This window comes from Nothobranchius furzeri, chromosome 5 (genome assembly GCF_043380555.1).
Source record: "Nothobranchius furzeri strain GRZ-AD chromosome 5, NfurGRZ-RIMD1, whole genome shotgun sequence".
NCBI lineage: Eukaryota > Metazoa > Chordata > Actinopteri > Cyprinodontiformes > Nothobranchiidae > Nothobranchius > Nothobranchius furzeri.
Window position 1 is genome coordinate 64458915 of NC_091745.1, and position 16365 is coordinate 64475279.

At 45.9% G+C, this 16365-nt stretch overlaps 1 protein-coding gene across 2 annotated transcripts in view; it reads right to left on the reverse strand.

Moving 5' to 3' along the window:
* The window catches only part of dgkb (diacylglycerol kinase, beta), a 115016-nt gene that overhangs the window by 11496 nt on the left and 87155 nt on the right, over window positions 1–16365 (reverse strand). The window lies entirely within an intron of this gene.

Consider the following 16365-nt stretch of genomic DNA (forward strand, 5'->3'; position numbering starts at 1 on the left):
GTATGTACTGAAACTCTAATTTCCCTCTGGGATTAATAAATTATCTTTGAATTGAATTGAATTGAATTGAATTGAATTGAATTGAATGTAGACCCATCATGGTACTTTAAATATAGCTAAATTTAAAAGAACGTTACACATTTTTACTAACACACATGTTATGATGGTTCATCAAATTACTTCCAAAACAATTCAGGTGAAACTTGAAAAATTCACCGGCCCATTTATTTCAGTAACTCAGCTTAGACTGAAAGACCGTCTAAAATCAGCGACCTTATGCAGGTGTGTTGGATTCATTAGCTGATTAGAGTGTGACACTGAGTCTAATTTTAATATGGTTTTAATTGTGTAAACTTTGTCTTGTATATTTATATGATGTTTGCTGCAGGACTCCCTTGAAAAAGAGGTTTTGAATCTCAATAGGCTTTTTCCTGGGTATATAAAGGTTAAATAAATAATAAATTAATTTAAAAAATTGAACCTTTTCACATAAGCTGTAAACCAGGGGTCCTCAATTATAATGGTCCGAGGGCCACTCACAAAAAAGACCCGGGGGGGGGGGGGGGGGGGGGGGGCTGCTGTTTGGATCGCTGGCTGTAATGCACATAACTCACAAGCTTGCAATATAAAGAAGGACAACACCTCTCCCCCTCAGCTCGGCTGTGTGACTGCACTAACTTGTTCTGTGGGACCCTCACCATGTAACCCTCATGTCCATGCTGTCTCTGGAGGAGCAGATAGGAGACAAGATCTCCTGTAACTTAAAATGAAACAAAGCTTCCTCCCAGTTTCTCTTTAAGCTGAATTTAACATCAGTTTATGGTAAATGGCCTGTATTTGATATAGTGCCTTCTAGAGTCCTGGAACCCCCCAAGGCGCTTTACATCACAACCAGTCATCACTCATTCACACACACATTCACACACTGGTGGGAATTGTCATGTTCTGCGGATGGAGGTGGCAGACCATGTGTGGTGGTGGGTTCCCGGAGGCAGAAGATCAGGCATGTTGTGGATAGGCGTTGCCTTGGGTCACATGGTGTCGGTAATAATAATAGTGATTGCTATCACCTGTGCAGGTGATGGAATGGGAGAATGAGTGGGTGATGGGGGAAGTCAACTTTTTGCTGACCGCTCAAGCTTAGAATGTTTTTTATTTATCACTGTTTTCAACGGATTTTAAGGCTTTAATAACAAATAAAGGAATTTTTAACCTGGAACTTTGACTTCGGAGTGGAACAGCGGGCGCGTCAACATTATTCCCCTATTCAGCTGCTCGGCGACTCAAAGGCTTGACAGTCGCCAATATTTGTCAGCAAAAAAAAAGACTGCGTGGGACGGCAATGGAGCTGCCCGCAATCTGCGCTGAATAAACGCCGACGCAAGCCCACACACCGCCGCCACTTCACCCATTAAAGCGGCTCGTCTGACAGATAAGGAGGAGACGACGGTGGTATGTAAACCGTGTTTTGTGCTGCGTATTGCTTGTTGGAACGCAGTGTGGATTCTGATCATTTGAGGATGTTTTTGTGACACGCCCACCGCTGCGTTTGCTGTTGGACATGGCGTATGTGTGTGCTGTGGCTCTGCAGGCGTTCAACTGAGTTTGAAGGATTTCCTGTTGCCTTTGTTTTGGATTTGGAATGCTGCTGATGTTGAATGCTTAAAATGAGTGGATCACAGGCATCTGTTGCTGGAAAAATTGAAAAGGATAAAAGATTAATTTCTCTCACTGAGAAAGCCCTTGCAAACAAAGTTGAAACCATCCAAACAGATCGGAAAAGGCATGTAAATAAAATGAAAAGTCTCATTACATCTCTTAAAGAGCTAATGAAAGATGATACAAATCATTCACAAGTCAAAAAACAGTTTGATGAGTTAACACACCTATTTGAGCATGCCAGTGCTTTGCATGAATCTTTACTTTCTCTAATCTCATTTGATGAGAAAAATAAACAAAATACATGGTTCTCAAGCATCGCTAAATACAATAAAGGGTTTATGGAGGATGTTAAGATATGGCTTTCTGAAACTGATAAACGTTCGGGGAGGCCATCATTTGACAAAGCACAATCACAGGAAACTTCCCTGGGAGGAGAAATGGAGATGTTAGAGCACCCTGGAAAAGAACCTCAGTCATCTCTTAATCCCCAGAATGATGTTAATGATGATGTGTTACCATCCGACAGTGTGTCAAATCAAGGCAGTAGGTCAAGCTCAAGAGTATCATCTACTTCATCTGCACGTCTCAGGGCGGAAGCTGAAATGGCTGCCTTGCTCGCACGTCAACATATGCTGAAGGAAAAACACTCTCTGGAAGAGCAAGAGGAACAATTGAGGAGAAAGAAAGAACAACTTCAGCTTGAAGCAGATATAGCTGCAACTGTTGCAAAGGTTAACGTGCTGAGAACTGGATCCACTATGCGGAGCGTCGCTTCACGGAAATCTAATGGAATGGAATCATATTTGAAAACAAAGAGAAACAGCCATGGAATTCTTGATGCGGATGCAGAGACTTTTGTTCCACAGATGCTTACAAAGGGAAACACAATCACTGGTAATGCAGAGCTTCAAGTAAAAACAGTGCAACAGACTATGAAAAGGGAAAAGCCTGCACCCGCTCTTATGGGGCCTTCTGATGCTTTTCGATCAATTCCACCTTTTCCTAAGCCACAAGCTGCTCATCCAGTAGCCAGTGAAAATCTGTTGTCCATTATGGAAAAACAAAATTAATTGACTTGTATGTTGGTCCATCAGCAGAGTCTTTCTTCACTGCCCAAAAGGGAGATTCAAACCTTTGATGGTGACCCTTTACATTTTCAGGCCTTCATGCGCTCGTTTGAACAGGTCATAGAAGCAAAGACTGGTGATGCTGGCAACTGCCTGCATTATCTTGCACAGTACACCAAAGGGCAGCCCAATGAACTTGTTAAAAGCTGTCAAAATATGTCTGCGAGTGCTGGATATGTAAAGGCAAAGACTCTGCTGTATGAGCACTTCGGGAATGGACATGTGATTGCATCCGCTTATTTGAACAAAGTTCACTCATGGCCACTGATTAGATCAGAAGATGGAAAAGCTCTTCAGGCATATTGTTTGTTCTTACGTGGATGCTGCAATGCAATGGAAGAGATTAGCGATCTCTCTGAATTAAATACACCCGCCAATATGCTTGCTGTGATTAGAAGACTGCCATATAAGTTAAAAGACAAATGGCGAACAGTAGCATGTGACATTCAGGAGAGGCAACATCGCAGAGCCGCATTCACTGACATTGTTTCCTTCCTTGAGCGTCAAGTAAAAATTGCAATAGATCCTGTCTTTGGAAATTTATGTGACGTTCCAGCGACACATCTTTCAGCCAAGGGCAGCAATGGAGGGAAACGTTCTCCACACCTAAGAGCTAAAGGAAGTAGCTTCGCTACAACAGTCTCTGATGTCGAGAGACAGAATCAGACATGGATTAAAGATCGGCACAGCACTGTGAAGGTTTGTTTTTTCTGCAAAGGCGGACACACACTGGAGTCATGTGCTCTGCTTGATAAGAAACCTCATAATGAGAAGATTTCTTTTCTTAAAAAGAACAGCATCTGTTTTGGCTGTTTGTGTACTGGGCACATAAGCAAAGAATGCAGAAAACGCCTTTCATGTAAAATCTGTGGTCTTAGACATGCAAGTATACTCCATATAAACCATAAAGAGAAGAGTGAAGTTAAACCTGGTAATGAGGCAGATAACATTCCAGTTACGATCCAGACTAGTGGCCTTACTGGGGCCGGTGAACAAGACTGTAAGCTTGCCATTGTGCCAGTTAAAGTAAAATCCAAGAGAGGTCAAAGAATAGTGGAAACGTATGCCTTTCTGGACCAAGGGAGTTCAGCGTCCTTTTGCACAGTGGGTCTTATGGGTAAGCTGAATATTGACGGGAGGAGGACAAAGATTCTCCTGCGCACCATGGGACAGGAGAAAGTGGTGGACAGTTTCATTGTACCTGAACTTGAAGTTGCTGGATTGGACAGTGACATGTACTGTGATATGCCTAACCTCTTCACTCAGCATAAAATGCCTGTAGATCTTGGTAACATCCCAAATCAACAGGACCTGGATGACTGGCCACATTTGAAGCATGTTCATTTGCCAGAAATTAAGGCCAATGTGGAGCTTTTGATTGGCATGAATATGCCCAGAGCTCTAGAACCTTTGGAGGTCATCCGGAGTGTAGGTGAAGGACCTTTTGCCATTAGGACTGTGCTGGGCTGGACAGTTAATGGGCTACTTAATCAAGAATGCTGTGGAAGGCCAGGATGTCTGGCAACAGTTACTGCCAACAGACTTTCTGCTGTCACACTGGACAAGCTATGGAAACAGCAGTTTAAGATAGACTTTCCTGAGAGCAGCAATGATGAACAGATGGGGCTGTCAAAGGAAGACATGAAGTTCATGGAATTGGCCAGCAAGACGGTGACCTTGAGGGATGGGCACTACAGCATTGCCCTGCCACTGAAAGACCGAGACATAAGAATGCCTGACAACCGTGCAATTGCTGAGCAACGAGCCTTAGGTTTGAAGAAAAGGCTCATCCGAGATAAAGACTTTCACAAAGACTACACTGCTTTCATGACAGATCTCATATCTAGAGGATATGCAAAGAGAGTGCCAGTCGCAGAATTGGAGCGCAGCGATGGCAAGCTTTGGTATATCCCTCACCATGGGGTTTACCATCCTACCAAGGGGAAGATGCGGGTCGTCCTTTATTGTGCAGCATCATTCCAGGGTGTCTCCCTTAATGCGCAGCTCCTGAGTGGTCCTGACTTAACAAATGGCTTGGTTGGCGTACTGACGAGGTTCAGAAAAGAGCCAATTGTTTTGATGTCTGACATCGAGGCTATGTTTCACCAGGTGCATGTGCCAGAAGAAGATGCTGAACTTTTGAGGTTTCTTTGGTGGCCTGGTGGTGACCTCAATCAGAGCATGCAAGAGTACAGAATGGGTGTTCATTTGTTTGGGGCAACGTCTTCTCCAAGCTGTGCTAACTACGCCCTGCGGAAATGTGCAGAGGACAACAAAGCATAATTCAGCCAGCAGGTGACTGACACCATTCTGTATAGTTTTTATGTGGATGACTGCCTTGCTTCAATATGCTCTGAAGAAGAAGCCATCAATCTTTACTCAGGCCTTAGAGACATTTGCGCCAAGGGTGGTTTCCACTTAACAAAGTGGATCAGCAATAGCCGCAGTGTTCTGGCAGTCATACCTGAGGAGGAAAGAGCAAATGAAGTTAAGGACCTAGACCTCGATTGTGACCTTTTACCTGTTGAGCGAGCATTGGGAGTGAAGTGGTGCCTGCAGTCAGATGCATTTAAGTTCTGCATATCCATCCCAAACAGACCATTGACTCGGAGAGGGATCCTATCCACAGTAAGCTCCTTCTATGACCCTCTGGGGTTCCTTGCTCCTGTTATCTTCACAGCCAAGAGGATCCTTCAAGATCTGTGCCAGAGGGGGATAGGATGGGACGATGCTATACCATCAGCAGTTGCTGAAGAGTGGAAAAGCTGGTTAGAAGAATTGCATCTGTTGAACAATATCTGCATCGGACGATGTTTAAAACCTCCTGATTTTGGAGAGACAACCACTGCTCAGTTGCACCACTTTGCAGATGCGAGTGAGAAGGGCTATGGGGCTGTTACCTACTTGTTGCTGCACAACAGTTGCTCACAGACGCACAGTTCCTTCATAATGGGAAAATCCAGGGTGGCACCTTTAAAACCAGTCACCATCCCTCGCATGGAATTGACGGCAGCAGTGGTAGCAGTTCGCATGGATAGAACGTGGAAGAGGGAGTTGAGACTACCTCTCCTAAACTCTGTCTTTTGGACGGACAGCACTGCAGTGTTGAAATATATAAATAATGAGTCTTCCAGGTTCCGTGTTTTTGTGGCAAACAGAGTGTCAGAAATCCTCAAGGCTTCTAGTGCCTCCCAATGGAGGTATGTGAACACCACGCATAACCCTGCGGACCTTGCCTCCAGAGGTGTGAAGGCTGAGACCTTTTTGCGTGACACTGAATGGATATGTGGCCCTGCATTTCTTACACAGCCAGAGAACAATTGGCCTGTTAACCCAGAAAATTTGCAAGAACTTCCACGTGAAGATCCTGAAGTTAAGGTGTCTGCTGCCATCAACGTCTCACAAGTGCACGGTGATGATCATCCTCTGACCCCTTTAATCCATCGTGCCTCATCCTGGACTCGTCTCATCAGGGTGATGGGTTGGATTTTAAGGTTCAAGATGTTGTTATTGCATCGCAGGAAGATACATTTTCAGCCTGCATCTGATCCAATTCAGTCTGAAGATGCTCAACATAAGGTTGATTTCCGGCATGGCTTTCTTTCATTGGGAGAGATTGAGGTTGCTGAGATGCAAATAATTAAGTTCTGTCAGAGGAAGAGTTACGCTGAAGAAATTTCTTGTCTCCAAAGGGGAGAATCTGTGAAACGAAGCAGTCACATATATAAGTTGAATCCTGTTTTGGAGGATGGTGTGCTGCGGGTTGGCGGATGTCTCAGTAAGGCTGTCATGTCAGAAGACTCCAAGCATCCTGTCATAATCGCTAAAGAGCTTCACATTTCCAATCTCATTCTACAGCATGTTCATAAGGAGGTGGGTCATGGTGGAAGGAACCACATGCTCTCAAAGCTGCATCAGAAATATTGGATTCCTGGTGCTGGTACTCTGATTCGAAGCATCATGTCGAGGTGTGTGACCTGCAGAAGGTTTCATGGAGCTGCAGGACAGCAGCGGATGGCTGAGTTGCCCGGAAGCAGAGTGACCCCTGAGAAACCCCCATTTAACTTTGTTGGAGTGGACTATTTTGGTCCATTTGAAGTGAAGCGTGGGAGAAGTCTTGTGAAGCGGTATGGTGTTATTTTTACTTGTTTGGCGATTAGAGCAGTACACATTGAGGTTGCCTCATCTCTTGACACTGACTCTTTCATTAACGCCTTACGACGTTTCATTGCAAGACGAGGTCAGGTACAAGAATTGCGCTCGGACAATGGGACTAACTTTGTGGGCGCAGAGCGCGAGCTGAGACGAGCTATGGAAGAGTGGAATCAGCAAAAGATCTCTGATGCTCTGTCCTTGAAGGGAGTGAAATGGATCTTCAATCCCCCAACTGGATCGCATCACGGCGGAGCATGGGAGCGGCTGATTCGTTCTGTCAGAAAGGTCCTTAATTCCACTCTCCAAACGCAGCATTTGGACAAGGAAGGGCTCCAAACTGCTCTTTGTGAAGTGGAGTCAATCCTCAACAGTAGACCCATTACACTGGAATCCACTGATCCAAATGATTTGGAAGCCTTAACACCAAATCATCTCCTTCTTCTCAAGTCCAACCCGTCTTTACCACCTGGTCTGTTCCGGAGGGACGATCTCTACGTACGCAAACGATGGAGGCAAGTTCAATATATATCTGACCTGTTTTGGAAAAGATGGACTAAGGAATACTTGCCACAACTTCAGCGGCGCCAGAAATGGGGAAGGATTAAACGTAACTTTATTCCTGGAGATGTGGTCCTCATAGTGGATGATTCTGCACCTCGTGGTTCCTGGATCATTGGGAGGGTCACCGGTGCTGTACCAGATGAAAAGGGGCTTGTGCGTCAGGTCTGGATTAAGACCCCAACCAGCCATGTGCGCAGACCCGTTACAAAGATATGCCTTCTTCAGGAGACCTCTGACCCATGACGGTGACTTTTGACACGATGTGACATGGCTAACTTTGAACTGATTTCGTTATGAGATGTACGTCGCAGACTGACTATATTTAGGCTAAGTGCTGGTAACCTCTGGCCTATGACTGACTGACCGTGTGCAGACAGAAGAAAGGAAGAGAGGAAATGAGAAAACAACTTTGCTGGACTTTTGAGTATGATATGTGGTCTCACTGGGTGTCTGTGTTGTGATGTAGCATATGAGTTATGGTGTCAGATGTGTAATTATTACTGTGAGAATGTAATAATTAGGGGCCGGAATGTTGTGGATAGGCGTTGCCTTGGGTCACATGGTGTCGGTAATAATAATAGTGATTGCTATCACCTGTGCAGGTGATGGAATGGGAGAATGAGTGGGTGATGGGGGAAGTCAACTTTTTGCTGACCGCTCAAGCTTAGAATGTTTTTTATTTATCACTGTTTTCAACGGATTTTAAGGCTTTAATAACAAATAAAGGAATTTTTAACCTGGAACTTTGACTTCGGAGTGGAACAGCGGGCGCGTCAACATTATTCCCCTATTCAGCTGCTCGGCGACTCAAAGGCTTGACAGTCGCCAATAAGGCAGACGGACGTAAAAAAATAAAAAGATGTTTATTGTATGACGGGTGCGACAAGACAAACGAACAGGTACAACGACAATGAACCGACAAAGACAACAACCAGGAGGGAGGTTTAAATACACAAGGGAATCAGGAACGCATGGGCAGAGTAATCAGGGACAGGTGAGAACAATTAGGCAAATCAGGGCAGGAGAGACACAGTCAGGGAGGCTGGGGCGGATCATTACAGTACCCCCCCCCCCCCCCCCCCCTCAAGGGGCGGATACCAGACGCCCACAAGCCACAAAACACAGGAGACACGGGCACGAACGAAGACCAGACCAGGGCACACACGACAAGGGAACACAGAAGACGAGACCAGGGAACAAGGAACACCATCAAGGGCTGCGGAGCAGGGGCCTCTCGGTTCAGGCGGCACTCCGGCTTACGACCAAACAGACATGTCCAAGAACTTAGACCAGGGAAACTCGGACCAGAAGACTTGGGACTCAAGGACTGGGCACAGGGACTCGATGACTTGGACTTGACACGATGACTTGGACTTGACACGATGACTTGACACGATAACTTGACACACTGACTTGACTTGACACGATGACTTGAGTAGACTTGACACGACACGTAGACTTGAGTAGACTTGACTTGACTTGACACGTAGACTTGAGTAGACTTGACTTGACACGAACACTTGACTCCAGGAATACAGGACACCAGGAACACAGAGACGAACTGCAGCAGCAGGCGTGGGACCCAGCAGGAACTGCTGCGTGGAGAACCTGCAGGCGTGGACCAGGAAGTGGTTGAGTAGCGGGAGCGACGCGTGGAAGCCCAGCTCGGCGGCAGGTACTCGACATCCCAATCAGAGCAGGTGCACATCCCGATCTGCTGGGTCCATCGGCGGAGGCTCGGGTGAAGGGAAGCCGGAGAAGAGCGGGGAGACCAGCTCTACCACACCGGAGAACAATGGCGTGCGCAGGGGGTGTAGCTCCCTTGAGGCTCCAGGATCCACCGGAAAAGAGCGGGGAGACCAGCCCTACCACACCGGAGAATAATGGCGTGCGTAGGGGGTGTAATTCCCTTGAGGCTCCAGCATCCGCGGCTTCAGGAGAAGAACGGGATAGGGCAAAAACAGCAGGAGGTGAATGACCCTGACCACCCCGAAGATAAATAGGATGCGCCAGGATCTCCCAGAGGAACTTCGACCACCCCAAGAACAGGTAGGATGCGCCGAACACACAAACTCCAGGCCAGAAATCTCCCACAACTCAAAGGGACAAAAAAGAAAAAATAATCCTCCAGGAACAGATGTGTTAGCTCACCACAGGTCCAGGTTTGGTCGGTTCATTCTGTCATGTTCTGCGGATGGAGGTGGCAGACCATGTGTGGTGGTGGGTTCCCGGAGGCAGAAGATCAGGCAGACGGACGTAAAAAAATAAAAAGTTGTTTATTGTAGGACGGGTGCGACAGGACGAACGAACATGTACAACGACAATGAACCGACAAAGACAACAACCAGGAGGGAGGTTTAAATACACAAGGGAATCAGGAACGCATGGGCCGAGTAATCAGGGACAGGTGAGAACAATTAGGCAAATCAGGGCAGGAGAGACACAGTCAGGGAGGCTGGGGCGGATCATGACAGGAACAAGCTACGATGTAGCCACAGCTGCCCTGGGGCGCACTTACAGAGGCGAGGCTGCCGAGCACTGGCGCCACCGGTCCCTCCGACCACCACCAGCAGGCAAGGTGGGTTAAGTGTCTTGCCCAAGGACACAACGACAGTGACAGACTGAGCGGGACTCGAACCTGCAACCTTCCGATTACAGGCTGAGCACTTAGTAACTCCTGTACCACCGTCGCCCCATCATTATCATCATGAAACAAAAGAATAAAGTGGAACAAGAACTTCAATCTTCTTATTCTCTCTCCTTTTAACTTTTCCATGTTCCTAAATAAAAGAGACAGATGATCATGATGCAGCCGCCGTCACTCACCCCACTCCCTCCCCAAGACCGGATCTCCCGACATCAGAGCACTCGGTCTGACTGAGCACTTCGAGGAGAAATAATAATGAAATTATGAAAATAATGCGTGTTTGGAGAAGAGTCCTCTGATCCTCTCTCTCTCTCTCTCTCTCTCTCTCTCTCTCTCTCTCTCTCTCTCTCTCTCTCTCTCTCCCTCTCTCCCTCTCTCCCTCTCTCCCTCTCTCTCTCTCTCTCTCTCTCTCTCTCTCTCTCTCTCTCTCTCTGATCGAGCGAGCGGAGCGCACCACGTGACAACCCGCTCAATTAACATAATTCACGGCCCAAATCCAACAGCACCGATCGGGCTGATTCGGTTCGGGTTCGGTCTCAGGTTACAATTCAATTCAATTCAAAGAAACTTTATTAATCCCAGAGGGAAATTAGAGTAACTCGAGCGCTCAGCCCTGCAGAACCACATAAAGGCGGACCAAAGTTTCCTACCCAGTAAATGTGGAGAACACTCACTCTGACAGATTTGGATGCTACGCTGGTGCCACCATTAAAATAACAAAGCCACATTCCACTATAATTGATTACTCTTCTATGATGCAGAATCGTTTATGCCCGCATCTCGATGCAATGATTATTTGATTATTTTCCTCAGCTCTATCCTACACCTCCCGGTCGGCCGTCGAGGGTGGGGGTGGGGGGTGCACACAGGGTTTGGAGGTCACAAAGAGAGGGCCCGCGAGCTGCCATTTGTGGAGCACTGCTGTAAACCATAATCATCTACAATGAAAAAAAGGCTTGAAATATCTGGCTTTTCATGGAATGAGTATATTAGTTCCATTTTTTATGTGGAATTACTGAAATAAATGAACTTTGCACCACATTCTCAAGTTTTGAGTTTCACCTTTATATACAGAGCTGGTTTACTTGCATCCTGAAGCCAAATATAATCCTAAAAGCCTCTCACTCAGCCTGCAATCAGTGTTATTCAGATTTAGAAATCCTTATTTGACTTTTACAATTATATGAAGATTAAATGCAGAAGGGCTTAAAACCTGCACGTGACTGAACGTAAACATCAAAATAACCATGGAGTGGCTCTAATTGCAGCCACAGTAAGAGTGTGTGATGACAATTGGCGTTCTTGTCACAGTGAACCAACTTGGCTGCCCTGACACATGTGGAGTGAAGTGTTGAGGGCGGAGGGGTAAAAGACAGGCGGTGATGGAGCGGAGTCGGACCAGGCCTCCATCCAGCTGAAAGGGAAGCTAAGAAGGAATGGCGGGAAGAGAGGGGAGGCCGATCCGCAGACGAATGCTTCACAGGGCTTGTCATGGGGGATCAGTGGTGAGGACCAGCCCCCTTCCACCCACACATGAACCCCCTCCCTCCCCCGTTTTAGCAAAACCTCCCATTCTAAATAATTCACTCTGCAGCCATTCCCTTCCACCTGAGGGGCTTGTCTCCTGGCGTCACCAGCGGGACGATTTAACAGCTCCCGAAAGGTCACGTTTATTTATTTATTTATTTTCACCCCTTCCCCAAACCACCCACCGCCCCCCCCCCCCCCACACACACACACACACACACACATAATCCATGCCTACAGTTTGATCTGTGGTGAGTGCCCGCCGGCGCCCCCGTGGGCCGAGGCTTTCCTTTGTTTACCTATAAATACTTTCTCTCTTGATCTGACAAGTTAGGCCGCTCTCCTGGAGGGCACCTTCCACAAGGGCATCTATTCTCGCGTATAAAGCACAAGTGGACACCCAACACATCAATACGCAGGGACAGGCACACTCAAACGAGCGCAGATGCAGGACAAACACACACTCCTCACTCACGCTAAGAGTGTTCCCGAGTCAGGACTGTGTCCTGTAACACTGAAATAATAGATTTTGTGTTCAGTGGTTAATGGAGTGTTCATAGTCGCAAGGTTGGGGCTTGAACTGATCAACCTCCAGTCTTCTCTGAGCCACACGGCACTTTCAGCTCACCTAAACATATTAAGGAAATTAGAAACATCTGAACGCATAAGTTAAAATCTGGAGAACAACACGCGTTCCTTTTTACTTCCTCAGTTTGCCTTCTAAGATTTTTAGTCTTTCTTTTTTCAGCTTTGATCAAAAACACAGTTATTGTTGTATCTATGAGTTGATCTAGTATGTTCTATCAGATTTTAACAAGCTTTGAAGGCACAACATTCCCACAGGATACAGAAAAAAAAATCTGAACTGGAAAAACAATAGAGCTTCATAGAGATCTTGTTCTGGCCAGTGAAGTCTCTTAAGGGATCACTGGCAGCCATGTCTGCAGATCTTCACCGAGTCGTCACGTTTGAAGTCAGACACTGATTGTAACATCATCCCTACAAGCGCACCAACTCACCAGGAAGCCTTCGTAGCGCTCTGCACATCACCTAAACAGGCAGCTGTTAGAAATCATAGAAGCTAAATGAATAAACAAAAGGTCAAATATTCCGTGGAGGACTGCGGGTTGCTAAAATAAGACATTTTTTATGTTGAGGAATAACAGAGCTTAGTTTTTTGTCTGAACTTAATCAATCTGGCAGCGCTCAAACTGCATTTTGTGAAATTCACACTCAACATTTGCGGACCTGACTGAGCTAAAGCTAACTGTATATTTGCAAAAGTTGTTAGCTTTTGCAGCCATCTTGAATGTTGTTGATTTCAGCAGTTAAAGCTGCTACGGAGGACCTACAGAACAAGCTAGGTCTTGAATGCAAACACAGTCATAGAACACTTGCCCCGCTATCTTCCCTGAGACACTTCTGTTGGAACTGGAAACTCGCCAGAGGAAAAGCGAAATCGCCAAATGTCTTTTGTAGTCCGTGACTTCAAAAGGTGTTGACCGACAACCGGATGGTCCAATGGTTGCTTTTGGTCTGAAATGTGTCATTGGCGGAGGATTTTAGGCAAATGTGAAAAAAAAAAAACACTTTATTATTTTTTTTTCTAAATCTCCATATATTTATAGCTATACAATGTTTGAATGTTAATTGGCATGAAAATGTTTTAAGCCTGTTTTCCAAGTTTGCTAAAGCAGCGCTAATCAGCTGTACACGTAGATGCACCTCCAAGAACTACATTTTGAGGGATTATTTTTCCCCAGTGGTTGATAAGGTACTTAGCAAACATGTAAACTGAGCTTTTTCCCAACACTTCACATTAAAGCTGCTTTCCAGAGTTTTTCCCTTTCGGAGATGATGTATGATTTTTCTGAAATCCATAAAAGTGATTATCTCATCATGCACTGTGATCAAATGTAAGCAATACATCTTTTTTCTTGCTAACCACACCCCCTGCCCCACAGAGCTCTGTGCAATAGGAAACTGTGCGCCGACCAGAACTAACCGATAGCGTTAGACTACCGCTTGCTTGCTTCAAATTTAAGGAATACCTCGACTGATGCAGAGTTGATGAACTTTTCACAGACAAGTAAGTCTCTAAAATATAAATATATGAGAACACCGCATAACATGAGAATAATACTCGTAAAACAATGTGTTTAGCTCTGTTTGTCGGCTACAGAAGTACATTTATAAACAGAAACGTGAAGTTGCATTCTTAAACAAACAGAGGAATAGACTTTTTGTGTGATATGCTTGTCAGCCACTAGACCAGGGGTGTCAAAGTCAAACTCATACAGGGCCGAAATGAAACTCTGGGACAAACTTAATATTTTTTGAAAAAGTGACAACAAATTTGCACATTTTCTTTATCAACATATATGCAGCCGCTTCACGAATGTGAAGCGGCTGGGATGAGGATCAGCACCTCCAAATCTGAGACCATGGTTCTCGACCGGAAAAGGGTGGCTTGCCACCTCCGGGTCGGGGGAGAGGTCCTACCTCAAGTGGAGGAGTTTAAGTATCTCGGGGTCTTGTTCACGAGTGAGGGTAGGAGGGATCGGGAGATCGACAGGCGGATTGGTTCGGCGTCTGCAGTGATGCGGACGCTGAGCCGATCTGTCATGGGGAAGAGGGAGCTGAGCCAGAAAGCCAGGCTCTCGATTTACCGGTCGATCTACGTCCCAATCCTCACCTATGGTCATGAGCTTTGGGTAATGACCGAAAGAACGAGATCGCGGATACAAGCGGCCGAAATGAGTTTCCTCCGTAGGGTGGCCGGGCTCAGCCTTAGAGATAGGGTGAGGAGCTCAGACATTCGGGAGGGACTCGGAGTAGAACCGCTGCTCCTCCGGATCGAAAGGAGCCAGTTGAGGTGGTTTGGGCATCTGGTCAGGATGCCTCCTGGACGCCTCCCCGGGGAGGTGTTTCGGGCATGTCCTGCCGGCAGAAGGCCCCCGGGTCGACCCAGGACACGTTGGAGAGGTTACATCTCCAAGCTGGTCCGGGAACGCCTTGGGGTCCTGCCGGAGGAGCTGGTGGACAAGGCCGGGGAGAGGACGGCCTGGAGCTCCCTAGTTGGGATGCTGCCCCCGCGACCCGGACCCGGATAAGCGGAGGAAGATGACGACGACGACATATATGCAATTTAGAACCTTTTAATTTGGAAACAAACTTATTTTTGCATTAACACTGAATGTGGAATAACCAAATTACACACGAGAAAGTCAATTTTAAATTAAACACATCAGTGGTATTCATTACTTGTGGTAAATTCAGCATTTTTTAAATCTATTCAGGTTTTATGTTTTCTTGTTGTTTATTGATTTTTCTTATTTTTTATTCTCCTTTTTTTCTCCTGTAATAAGTGTCATCACTGCTGTGACATCTAGCTTTCCCCACTGAGGAACAATAAAGGGATTTTCTATTCTATTCATCTATCTGCAGCCTTTCCAGTTCCTGTTTAAAGTAGGTTAAATGTTTTCTCACTGGCCAATAACAAAATAAAAATATAATTTTATCTGAAGTGAAAATGCAAAACTTTCATGTTTTGGAGCAGACAAACAGCATAAAACCAAAAATATTTAAAGCTCAGTTTGCTCCACTAAATTACTGTGATGCTCACCTGTTCCAGCCAGATACCTGCATCATGGGTTTGATCTGAGCTGAGGAGGAGACTCCTGTTGTTTTGTTCATCTTCATCATAATAATGACAACATTAGATGACAACAGGTGCTCACATAGGTTTGAGCTGGTGAACATGGAGAGCGTCTGAGCAGCTTGACCATGTTGTTGTGTGTCTGAGAGGAAAAGTAAAAACTACAGCAGCCACAGAGTCGTGCTGATTTGAGCGTATCGCAGCTCGCTGGAGTTATATCAGCTCTGTCTGGAAGTTAGTTGTAAAACTTTCTCTATCAGTCGTGAACACATTACTGAGCGGCTAAAATCTCCGTTTCTGGGCTTTAACGTCGGCAAATAGCTGAGTAAACTTGGCACTGAGGGAGAGGAGTGTTTAGTTTGTCCGAGACAGCGGAGCTGCAGACAATGGCAGCAGACGCTGGAAAAAACACAAAGGAGGGTGTGGTTCGGCTCCGCACTAATGCCGCAAAGCATAATGGGAGTTGTAGTCTTTGCGGTAAAATTGGCCAGCGGGTCAGTTTTAATACATTTTTGATATTTATCTCGCGGGCCAGATGTGGCCCACGGGCCTTGTGTCTGACACATGTGCACTAGACGGTGCCATCGGATAAGAGAAATACTCCGGAAAGAAGCTTTAAATATTCAAGCAAAGCTGCTGCACAATTCTTGGCTCTTATATGTTGGAGATTACTCATAGCCACAACCACCAAATGTTTGTCCTCAAACTAAATATCTTGTAAAGTGCCTGACATGCTGTCATAATTAAGTGCACTAAGGATTTTAGTGCACACAATGATATGCATATTGCAAGGATCTGTACACAATTCCTGGAAGCTGAAAACATCCCAGTTCTTGCATGGCCATCATACTCACCAGACATGTCACCCATTGAACATGTTTGGGATGCTCTGGATCGGCGTATTTAACAGCGTGTTCCAGTTCCTGCCAACATTCAGCAACTTCATACAGCTATTGAAGAGAAGTTCAGTTCCACAGGTCACAATCAACAACCCGATCAACGATGGACATGTGTTGCCCAGCATAAGG